The sequence below is a fragment of the Dreissena polymorpha genome, chromosome 1, assembly GCF_020536995.1.
Source record: "Dreissena polymorpha isolate Duluth1 chromosome 1, UMN_Dpol_1.0, whole genome shotgun sequence".
In the NCBI taxonomy this organism is placed as follows: Eukaryota; Metazoa; Mollusca; class Bivalvia; order Myida; family Dreissenidae; genus Dreissena; species Dreissena polymorpha.
Window position 1 is genome coordinate 168,791,402 of NC_068355.1, and position 12,436 is coordinate 168,803,837.

General features: G+C 33.7%; 1 long non-coding RNA gene across 1 annotated transcript in view; it reads right to left on the minus strand.

Annotated features, from left to right (window-relative positions):
• LOC127860349 (uncharacterized) overlaps positions 1–12,436 on the minus strand; it is a 37,071-nt gene that overhangs the window by 2,329 nt on the left and 22,306 nt on the right. Inside the window, exon 4 of the long non-coding RNA XR_008039721.1 lies at positions 1,093–1,140. This is a non-coding gene — a long non-coding RNA (uncharacterized LOC127860349). The remainder of the gene's footprint in view (positions 1–1,092; positions 1,141–12,436) is intronic.

Consider the following 12,436-nt stretch of genomic DNA (forward strand, 5'->3'; position numbering starts at 1 on the left):
AAAAAAAATAGGAAAAAGTAGGATCCTGATGAAAAAGTAGGAAAAAGTAGGAAAATTATAAAATGATCGCTTGACAGCCTGAGTATGCATGAGACAGCTCTTCTTTCTTGGTATTGGCTTATCAGCCCAATCCCCCACAAAAAAAGGCATTCTGGCAGGGCGGGTGTACATTGTCCAGGGTAATCATGGAACTTAGGCTGGAAATCCATGGTAGAACATGGAATTCCATGGAAATCCCTGGAATTTGAAACAGTTTCCAGGGGTTTCCAGGGTTTTGTTCTTGAAATGTCCATGAAATGTGGACTTTTTTTCCAGCATTTTCCAGCAATGGATGGAAAAGCATGGAAAAGGAATGGAAAACGCTGGATTTAGGCTAGATAACCATGGACAATATTTGCAAATAACATGGAAAGTGGAACATAGAATTTTTTAAGCATGGAAAATACTTTAACAGGTTTTGGCAGGTGGTTTACATTTTAAATGAATGCTCAAGCCAGATAGCTTTGCAGTATGTTCACATTACGTAAAAGACATAATGCAGTCAAAGTTGTATGTGTGTATCTTACAAATCAAACAAGGCTGTAATGATTAATTGCTAAAAAAACAGTGACCTAATAAAATGGCAATATGATTAATACTTAAATTTATTTATTAATAACAACAAATCTGCCACTTAATGTTAAGCTTTTTTCAGATATAAGATAGCTATGGCAGATTCTCTTATGTGATATTGCAATTTTAAGGGAAAAAGACACATTTTGAAACACAAATATGTAAACATACAAATGAAAAGGTGTAAATGTTGTGTAAAGTGAATTATAATGGCTGGGTTTTATGGTTATTGTCATCTTAATTTTTTTAAAGCTATTTCTGGTCATGACACTAAACAGATTGCTTTCCCTCATACTTAATGAGTACTTTTATATTTTAATTTTGAAGGTTAAACTCTTGCCCCAAGGCAGAATTTACGTTGAACAGAAGATCCTAAGGAATGTGTGCGCATCGGCTGCCAAAAATGGAGCAAAAGGGAGATGTTACCTCATGATGTATGGACTTTTAGACAAGGTACCCTGCACAAGTTGGCCTTCTTACCTTGCTGAAGAAGTTCATCTGATCCATGTATTTTCTCTTGTGCTGTACCTTAAAGCAAGAATTATTATTAAAAGATTGGACGCCCCCATGAGAGTCTCGAGTCAAAACTTTCTTACTGCATAAATTGGCTTGTTTCGCTATTTAGAAGCTGTCATTTATGATATATGAATTATTTAGTCACTAAATCTCCGTTAATGACAACAATGTATGGAATTCGAAGGATATATTCGATGTGAATGGATCACTTTCTACAACAATGGCTTGGCCCATGAGAGACTTGATAACACTCGTGTCAAAACTTTCTTACAGCTTAAATCGGCTTGTTTCGCTATTTAGTAATGCAACAATAAATGGAATTCGAAGGATATATTCAATGTGAATGAAGCACTTTCTGGATCTCGACAGCTTGACAAGGCAAAACTGGCATACTGATGATACTGGAATTTATAGTTATCAATTTAAGTCACATTTTGCTTTATAAATTTTGTTCGAGCATTTTGCGACTTATTGAATGGCTATGATACCCGATATCACCATGCCATATGAGATTTGCATATCACCAAGCTGTCCTGAAATACAACATTGATTACAAACTCTTTACTCAAATTATTGGTTTGTATGAATTCTGTCTTCTTTCTATTTAAGTAGTTGATATCATTATAGTCCAAATAATTAGAACGTAATTTACCGTTTAGTCCATGTATATCGACCTCATATTTATAGGAGTAGATATTATGTTAAAGGGGCCTTTTCACAGATTTTGACATGTTTTGAAGTTAGTCATTAAATGCTTTATATTGGTAAATGTAAACATTGGATCTTAAAAGCTCCAGTTAAAAATCCAGAATAGAATTCTTTAAAAAAAGTTATATATAGTCCGCAGCAGGGCTCGAACCAGTGACCTCCTTAGTCCGGGAGTAAAAACGCATTAGCCTGCTCGACTATTCTGCCAAGTATAAATGTTTTACGTATTTTATACCTAATATAAGCAATCTTCGTAGTTTCACACAATAAAACAACAACAACATAACTCTCCAAATTATTCAATCATTTCGCGTTGCATCGCTTTATAATATTTAAATCATTAAAAGATGCATATAATGGCTATATTAGACCATGGTAAATGTTCAGTAATAGTTTCCTAAAAATAACATAACAAAAACGAAAATTTGCGAATCCGATACATCTTTTTTCAATTTTTGTCAATTTACCAAAACGTAAAAAGATCCCTTTTAAGATAAATGAACTGTATCCCAGTAAAAGAGACATTAAGGCGACTGTGGCCAATTTAGATCCAGTTCAGCCTGCAGTTGCTTGAAAGCTGTTTTCTTAAGAGCGGTTTTCTGACAATGACAAATAGTTCAATTGAACACTGATTAGACTGCCCTTTTCCTGTGACCTGGCTAATTAAATTCAGAAGCCTGGTAACAGTTTAACGTAAGTGTTACCAATGTGTCAGACCAGGGCCTGGATTTTGAAATCTAGGACATGCATGGTCAGAAGATGTCATTTAAGATTATACATTTTTTCAAACACATACAAATGCATACAAATATAAATAGTAAAATGCACTTAGTCAGAAGGCTTTTGACTTCGGCTGGTGCCTTGGCACACCAGGTGTTTCGGTTGCAATAGTTTGATGGACTCACTACTTGGATGTGTAGTAACATTATTTACAGTATATCAAACAGTATTTTAGCATGAACCAATGATTGTTTCAAACATAAATAATTGATGTAAAATGCTTGAAGGAATAATATTTAAGGTTTAAGAAGGCATTTTCTTTTTATTTTAAAGGATATCTTTGAAAATTATATTTTTTTATGAATTGTTTGGCAACAAGGGGTAACGCATTTAAAAAAAATGTAATTAATTTTCTGACATAAAACTGGTACCATGAGTAGCATGAAACAATAATTTTTTTAAACATTTGTAATTGATGAAAAATGATTGCAAAAATAATATCTAGGGTCTAATAAAGCATTTTTTATTTTATTTTAATAGGTTACTCTGAAAATTCTATTTTTCATGATTTTTTTTGCAACAAGGGGTAATGAAATTTAAAAAATGTTACTGGATTTTTAGACCAAAACTGGTACTATGATAATACTATGATGCACTTCGCCAAAACATTTATAATTATATTGTTTATTCTTGAAAATGTAGTTCCCCTATTCACTAAACATAACACTTTTGATCAGAAAATTCATGTATAATGATGTTTACTTTTATTTACAAGAAGCATAATGCCTCGTTTGAGTTGTATTCAGCCACAAGTTCTTGTCTGCCACTTAAGGGTTATATGTTGCCTTTCTTTTACTAAATGCAAAATAATTCTACACTTTGAGACATTCATAAAATATTTTATGTCTTTACAACACCGACAGGCTAATAAATTTAAATATAAAGTACTTCCATACTAACAGGATTATTCAAGGCGGGCAACCTAGCAACCTTGATTTGTTCATATCTTCCTATCAATCTGTTATATGTGTAATGAATCATTTGTTCTGAGAACATTTCATGTTTGTTATAACTTTTTAATAATTCAATGTTCAAAGTGATATTGTTATTGATCGATAAACCAACATATTGATTAAAAGGGAATATTTTATTAATTATTTGCATTTTATCTTACATGAGAAATATTTGCCTAAATGTTTTTCAAACTATAGAGAAATATATATACAATTGATAATTGACGACGTTTTTAAAAAAAAATAATTTATGAAATGGAAGTTTAAAGATAAAAATAAATAATGCAAGTTTTATCAGATATTCGTAATAATTTTGAATATAATTGTGTGTCTGAGCAATGTGGATGAATGAGTATATCGGATATAACGAACACTTGTCTTCACTTGAATTATGCTTTATTTTTCAATATTTTATGCACTTAAGTTTAGCCATAATGCGTTTTTATAAGCATTTATAGACAGCGTCCCTCCCAAAAATCAAGGAATTACTACTTGTCATTCATTTGTGTAATGGTATACAATAATTTTGTGGTAGAATATTTGAGAAAAACATTAGAAACGAAACTTGTCAGTGATGAAATTTTCCATATGGTTATGGAAATTACTGATCGTCAGTTTCCGAAAAACGGCGAAATGTTGTTCATGATTTCATGAACACTTCAAGCCAATCAAGAACTGTTCATGAAAGGTTCTGAAAAAGTTCCTGAGCTTGGTTCATGAACTTTTGGACATGAACTGTTCTTAAGACATGTTCATGAACTGTTAATGAATTATTGTTGAACATTTCAAAGTTCATGAACAGTTCTTCATCTAACCATAAATACTTAGTGATGAACATTTCATGCACAAGTATTTCTAATGACTTTTCTGAGACAGACTTTAAGGATCCATCATGAATAATTCATGAATTCCTTTGTGCTAGATGTTTCATACATATTGTTGAAAGTAATATTGAAATGTCTAGCATACAAATCTTGTAGATTTGTGAAACCTGTGAAGTTAGTATGAATATGCATAGTACTTTCACCACTGTAAGTTAGAGTTCTTGACCTGTTCTAGAGAATTTTAAGAACATTTGTACAAGAACTGTTCAAGAACTGCCTTCAGGAACACTTCAATAACTTTTTAAGGACCTTTCCTGTTCTTGAATTATTCTTAAACTATTCTTGAACACTTTAAGAACTTTTTTGAACAACATGTTTCCTTCTGATGTTCTTAAACAGGTCTACACAATGTTTTTGAACGTATGATGGACTTTTTAAGAATCCAATATGTTCTTAAAAGGATCTGTCATTGTTCTTGGAAGACTTAAAAGACAAGTTTAAGAACGTTTTAATGACATCTTATTTAAAGAACAGTTTAAGATGATATCAATAACTCAATGTACATTGCATTGCTGTTTTTACAAAGAAAGAATATTGTGTGCACAGGAAGTTGAAACGGAAGGCACATTGTTTATGTTATATTTGAAAATGTAAGTCTTTAATAAATTACCGGCTGAACTGATCAGCCATTGGTTCCATTTCAAGTTCTTTGGCACTGTAAGTGTAACCATTTCAGGGAAACCATTGATTAGTAAATGATTCTTGAACTTAAAATGAGACTATTCATAATCTTTTCAATGCATGAATTATTCATGGACATATAGTGCAAAGTTGTGTTATGAAATTTAAAGAGTATTATCAAACCACTTGTATCTCATTTATTAGTGTTATATTTAAATTATTGTTATATGTTCCTATTAATATGTTAAGTGCTAATACAAGACTTGTTTCTTCTTACCCTGACCTGTTTGTTGAGCTTTAGTAACACTTATGATAACCTTTGCATATATTGACAAATTCTTGTTCATGAATAGTTCATGAACACTTCATGCCACCTCAGTTCATGAACTCTTGAAGAACTATGGTTCATGAACTATTCACTTACAGTTCGTGAACAGAAAATGAGCCATTGAAAAATAGAATGAAAATGTTCATGAACTGTTCGTGAACAGCAACACCCTGAAGAATTTTTCAAGAATTGTGTTGTTCATTAACTGTTCAAGAACACTTCATGCCATTGATGTTTATGAATAGTTCATGAACATTTCATGTCATAATGGTTCAATAATAGTTCATGAACACTTCATGCCACATGGGTTCAAGAATAATTCATGAACACTTCATGCCATAAGGGTTCAAGAATAGTTAATGAACACTTCACGCCATTAGGTTTCAAGAATATTTAATGAACACTTCATGCCATTAGTGTTCATGAACAGTTCATGAACTTAAATTTCAAGAACTTTTCACAGACGTGGCTCATTTTCTGTTCTCGAACTATTCGTGAACAATTCATGAACTCAGTTCATGAACAGTTCATGAACTGTTCACGAATTATTCGTGAACTGCAGAACAACATTTCGCAGGAGGGTTTCCAAAAATATGATGGTTGTGCCCAAAGATTTTGGTCTTAATGAACATTACTGGTTTATATTTTAATAATTTTGATTCTCATTTGATTAATAGGTAATTTTAAGGCTGATGAACTTGAAATATGCAAGCTATTCTTTCGTTTTGCATATGTCTGTCGATACATCTGTACAATCGGTAATTTCCGTAACCACTCGTTAAATTGTAGCAGACACAAGTTTAAATAAATAAAATATTCTACCTCTTTCTTGCTAAAAACTAATGCATGAATGATTTAAAAGTGATATTGCATCGTTTTCAGCCAGGAACACTGTCTATGACCGCGAAAAAAAACCAAAAAACTTTTTGATTTACGATATTTACTTTATAAATAGCTTGCATGCGGCATGGTATTGCATGTTCCGCAAGATAAATATCTCGACTTTATTTATTTGATGATTTCGGACTATTTTATCCAATCAGATAATAGCTTTTAAACGTAATCTAGACCCATGTTTTGCGAGATAATTTAGTACCACTTTTTATACACTGCCAAATTGTGACATAACAAGTTGCCTCCCTTGTTGGTTCATGCTACTGTATTATTATGCCCCCCTTCGAAGAAGAGTGGGTATATTGTTTTGCACATGTCGGTCCATATGTCTGTATGTCCGTCCACCAGATGGTTTCCGGATGATAACTCAAGAATGCTTATGCCTAGGATCATAAAACTTCATAGGTATATTGATCATGACTCGCAGATGACCCATATTGATTTTGAGGTCACTAGGTCAAAGAGCAAGGTCACGGTAACCCGAAATAGTAAAATGGTTTCCTGATGATAACTCAAGAATGCTTATGCCTAGGATCATGAAACTTCATGTGTACATTGATCATGACTCGCAGATGACCACTATTGATTTTTAGGTCAAAGGTCAAGGTCACGGTGACCTGAAATAGTAAAACGGTTTCCGGATGATAACTCAAGAACGGTTATGCCTTGGATCATGAAACTTCATAGGTTCATTGATCATGACTCACAGATGAACCTTATTGATTTTCAGGTTACTAGGTCAGAGGTCAAGGTCACTGTGACCCGAAATAATAAAATGGTTTTCGGATGATAACTCAAGAACGCTTATGCCTAGGATCATGAAACTTCATAGATACATTGATCATGACTTGCAGATGACCCCTTTAGAGGTCACTCGGTCAAAGGTCGAGGTCACGGTGACCCGAAATAGTTAAATGGTTTCCGGATGATAACTCAAGAACGCGTATGCCTAGGATCATGAAACTTCATAGATACATTGATCATGACTCGCAGATGATCCATATTGAATTTCAGGTGAATAGGTCAAAGGTCAAGGTCACGGTGACCCAAAATAGTAAAATGGTTTCCGGATCATAACTCAACAAAGTTCATAGTTAGGATCATGAAACTTCACAGGTAGATTGATCATGACTCGCAGATAACCCCTAATGATTTTCAGGTCACAAGGTCAAAAGTCAAGGTCACAGTGACTCAACTTTGAAAAATGGTTTCCGGATGATAACTCAAGAATGCTTACGCCTATGATCATGAAACTTCATAAGTACATTGTTCATGACTCGCAGACGAACCCTATTGACTTTCAGGTCACTAGATCAAAGGTCAAGGTCAAGGTGACGATAACACAAGAAAGCTTACGCCTAGGATCATGAAACTTAATAGGTACATTGATCATGACTCGCAGATGACCCCTATTGATTTTCAGGCCACTAGGTCAAAGGTCGAGGTCTCAGTGCCAAAAAACCTATCCACACAATGGCTGCCACTGCAACTGACAGCCTATATGGGGGGCATGCATGTTTTACAAACAGCCCATGTTTAAAAAATGTTTTCATGTAGTACACTTATATTGATATTTACAAAATTGATGCATATGAATGATAGAATTTACTGAAATCATTTTAATGATACTGAAATTATGACAGTGAATTAATACTGATAATTATTTAATATGTTTTGCTTGATACAATCATGTACATCTATATATCAAATGAGATCATACTGTAACTTCAGCGATGAATTTCAGTGAATTAAATTAAATCCAAAATATAAGTAACTCCTATATCTCTTCCGCAGCGCGCACACCTAAACATCCTGCTGTGTACCTATCCAGATCCAGATAAAACGATATGATACATAATTATGTATCATATTGTTCAGAGGGGATGATTTTACCTCTGTTGTATCAATGTATTGTTTTACTTCTTTAATCAGTGTATTTAAAGATATATAAACATAGCTCCAGGTACTTTGCTTCAGGCAATGAATATTTCATATCCTGATCTCTTTTTCTAATGGATATTTTAACTAGTTCCTACATTAAATACAGTCAAATATATGTTAAGTAGTATCTGTACACATTGGCATATTAAATTTGTACATCAAATATTATTAATTGTTTTAAAAAGATATAGTTCAAATGTTCATACTAGATTAATTTAGAACCTTAGTCATGTCACGGAGATCTAGAGTCCGTGGTCATGTGGTAATTAAACATTTTTTTTAAATATAACCACTTTTATATGGAGTCCTGACCAGATCTCAAATGCATGTCCCTTTTCTCTTACACCCTGGTCATCTCCTATCAAAATGGCAAATTATATGCAGAACCGTTCTTTATAAACAATGGTTGAAAGAAAAAATTGACATCCTTTTCACATGGAAATTTCATTTTGACAGTCATGGAAAAAGAGCGCACAACACAGATCAAAAATACTTTTTATTTGTGGATAATCCCATATCTTGAAACTCTATGTGCATAAATATCTCAAGTCTTCATGAAATCAGGACAATCAAAATGTTTTTTGAGGCCAAATTGACCTGGCTATAGTAATCAGATTATTATAAGCTCAATTAGTCTATTTATGTCATATGCTTTGTGTATTGTAAACATACACACAATATTGCAGGTACATGATAGCAATAAATACTAACAAAGCCATCCATACTATAGGTTAATGGCAAAGCCTGTGAGAAAATTTGAACGCATTGAGTGAAATCCCACAGCGTGCTCATGGTGAGCTTTTGTGATCGCTTTATAGCCGTCGTGAGACGTCAACATTTGCCTTGTTAACTCCGTGGATGCCACGTTTATATTTCAATCTTCATAAAATTAGGCCAGAATATAAGTCTCAATGATATCTTGGATCAGTTTGAAAATGGTTTCACTTGGTTGAAAAACATAGCTGCCAGGGGGGTGGGACATTTTTCCTTATATTGCTATAGTAAAACATTGTTAACACTCGAGAGGTCACATTAATTTTCCGATCTTTATGAATTTTGGTCAGAATATTTGTCCCAGCAATATCTTGTTATCTCAGGTGAACGACTTTGGGCCTTTCAGGCCCTCTTGTTTGTTCATCCTACCATTTGAAGAAAAGATATCATTGTACAGATGTCTTTTACTTTTTGAATGTGTTATGCTGCATTTCTTATGTGGCTTGTTCGGGGTATATTGTTTAGCACATGTCGGTCAGTCCGTCTGTCGGTCCTTCCACCAGATGGTTTCCGGATGATAATTCAAGAACGCTTAGGCCTAGGATCATGAAACTTCATAGGTACATTGATCATGACTGGCAGATGAATCCTAATGATTTTCTGGTGACTAGATAAAAGGGTAAGGTCACAGTGACTAGAATGCTTAGGCCTAGGATCATGAAACTACATTGGTACATTGATCATGACTGGCATATGACCCCTATTGATGTTCAGGTCATTAGGTCAAAGGTCAATGTCATAGTGAGTCAAAACAGTTTAATGATTTCCGGATGATAATTCAAGAATGCTTACGTCTAGGATCATGAAACTTCATAGGTACATTGATCATGACTTGCAGATTAATCCTATTGATGTTTAGGTCACTAGGTCAAAGGTCAAGGCCAAAGTGACTCAAAACAGTAAAATAGTATCCGGATGATAACTCAAAAATGCTTACGCCTAGGACCATTAAACTTCATTGGTACATTGATCATGACTGGTATATAACCCTTATTGATTTTCAGGTCACTTGGTCAAAGGTCAAGGTCACTGTGACTCATAACAGTAAAAAGGTTTCCTGATGATAACTCAAGAATAGTAAGGCCTAGGATCATGAAACTTCATAGATAAATTGGTCATGACTGGAAGATGATCCCTATTGAATTTCAGGTCACTAGGTTAAAGGTCAAGGTCACAGTGACAAAAAATGTATTTACACAATGGCTACCACAACAACTGACAGCCCATATGGGGGGCATGCATGTTTTACAAACAGCCCTTTTTTGTATTATGTTGGTAAATGTTCATCTCGGTCAATTCTAGGTTAAGTTTGAAAGTAGGTCATATGTGGTCCAAACTAGGTCAACAAACCAAATCACAAAAAGGTAAGTGAACACTCCAGAGGTCACATTTTCTTCCAGATCTTCATGAAAATTGGACAGAATGTTATCTCGATGAAATAAAGTTTCAGTTTGATAGTTGGTAATTTGTCAAAAACTATGTCATTAGGTTAAAATAGAGAAAACTTCCTTTACCTTTCTACAGGTCACATTATATTCCTGATTTTTATGAAAATTTCTGACTATGTCCATCTTAATCAAATAAAAAAGTTGGTCATGTTCAGGCTTAAGCTAGGTTACAACTTAGTCAAATCATACACAAGTTTTTGACACTATAGAAGGAGTTTCGGGAGAGCGATACAGGGCTATCTTGTTTTAGAACAGCCTTTAGTAAGAAAGAGAAGGTATTTTATTTGTTTCAAAAGTAACATTTTATTGTTATTGGAAGTAACTGAGCAATTATATGATGTCATAGTTTTGGTTATTTTGCTCACTTGTTATGATGTGACAAGGTGAGCATTTGTTATCACTCTTTGTCTGTTGTATTTTATCCAAAGTTTATTGTGAACACATAAGATATCATTTTACAATGTTTAAATTTGGGTGTCACCTCTTTGCCAGATTCTTATGAAACTAGTCACCTCTATGTCATTTTGGGTTTCATATTCTATCAAAAATTAGGGCACTAGGTGAAATATAAGAAAAGGTCTGTTAATACTTTAGTGGGCACATATTCTCTCTCTGATCCACTTGTTAATTGGTTAGAACATTATTTTAAATGACTTCAAAGTCAAGCTTGAAAGTAGCATATTCAACATTTAGGTCACAAGATCTTGTCTCAGTGATTAACAGGTCACGTTCCAAAGTGGGTCATGTGCTTCCAAGCATTTGATCAATAACTAAAATCATTAAAATCTATGTTAACACATTTTTTACCTGATCTTCATGGCAGTTGATCAGAATGTTCAAATAAATAAAAGTAGGAACTCTGTAACAAGGCTCAACTAGATCGGATATACACAAATAGTTTGTTCATACTCACAATGCCTTTTTTTTCTAGATCTTCATGAAAAATTAGTTAACACCACTAGGAAACAATCAGTTTCAGGTGAGACACATTGTGCTGTTAAAGCTATCTATGTATAGTATAGATTGTTACAAAACCTTGTTTATCAATACAAATAAATTTAAAAAATGGCTTTCTAAAAGTTGTAGTATTGGATGATATGTATTCCTCAACTTATAATCTACGACAATCTTTTGAGAAGAAAAACAAAATTTGACTATTATTTTACCCCAACATACTGTGATTGGGGGCTAGCACAGGAATGCTCAATTATGTTCCTCGAAAAATAATGGGTTAGCATATTGTTGCTGTTTTATCCAGTTGTCTGGACCATTACTCCCAAAAGAATTGTAAGTTCAAATATGAGATATTTAGGTAAATAAATCTCATTGAAGTGAGTGCAGTGTCCAAGAACAATAACGATTGCACCACAAACATTAACTATTGACCTGCGGATAAATGACAAGCAATAAAAAATGCACAATTGCAGTGATGTAGATTAACTTAAATGGATGCTTCTATATTTCATGCTTTCCGGTGATTTATACAGAAATATCAGTGAAATAAACTGGTATTTCACTTTTAAACAGTGAAAACTAACAGTGAAAAAATCGATATTTTTCGCTGTTTTTCTGGGAAAATCGATATTCCACCGAATCCAACAAATATCCTCTATATATCCATTTTCAAAAGCATCGCCAAACCAGTACTTTCAGTACTTTGATTTAACTCATGTTGCACAGTGTCAAACTTGTCAAGATCATTTGGACAAATGGTGTAATCAAATTTCATGAAAATTGGAAATAAATGTAACCTCTAGAGTGTACATTATGTAATTTACTGTTATTCACAGTTTATTCTCTGTTTATTATTTTATGTTTGAAATACCGTCCAACCATTGCACCGTAGAATCCCCCCTCCCCCCACCCGAATCCCACCCTCCCCCCTAATTTTTTTTTTTAAGATCATCTCACAAATGACCACCAAACCCTCACACTATACCCCCCCCACCCCACCCTCCCAAATTTCTGTTTTTTTTT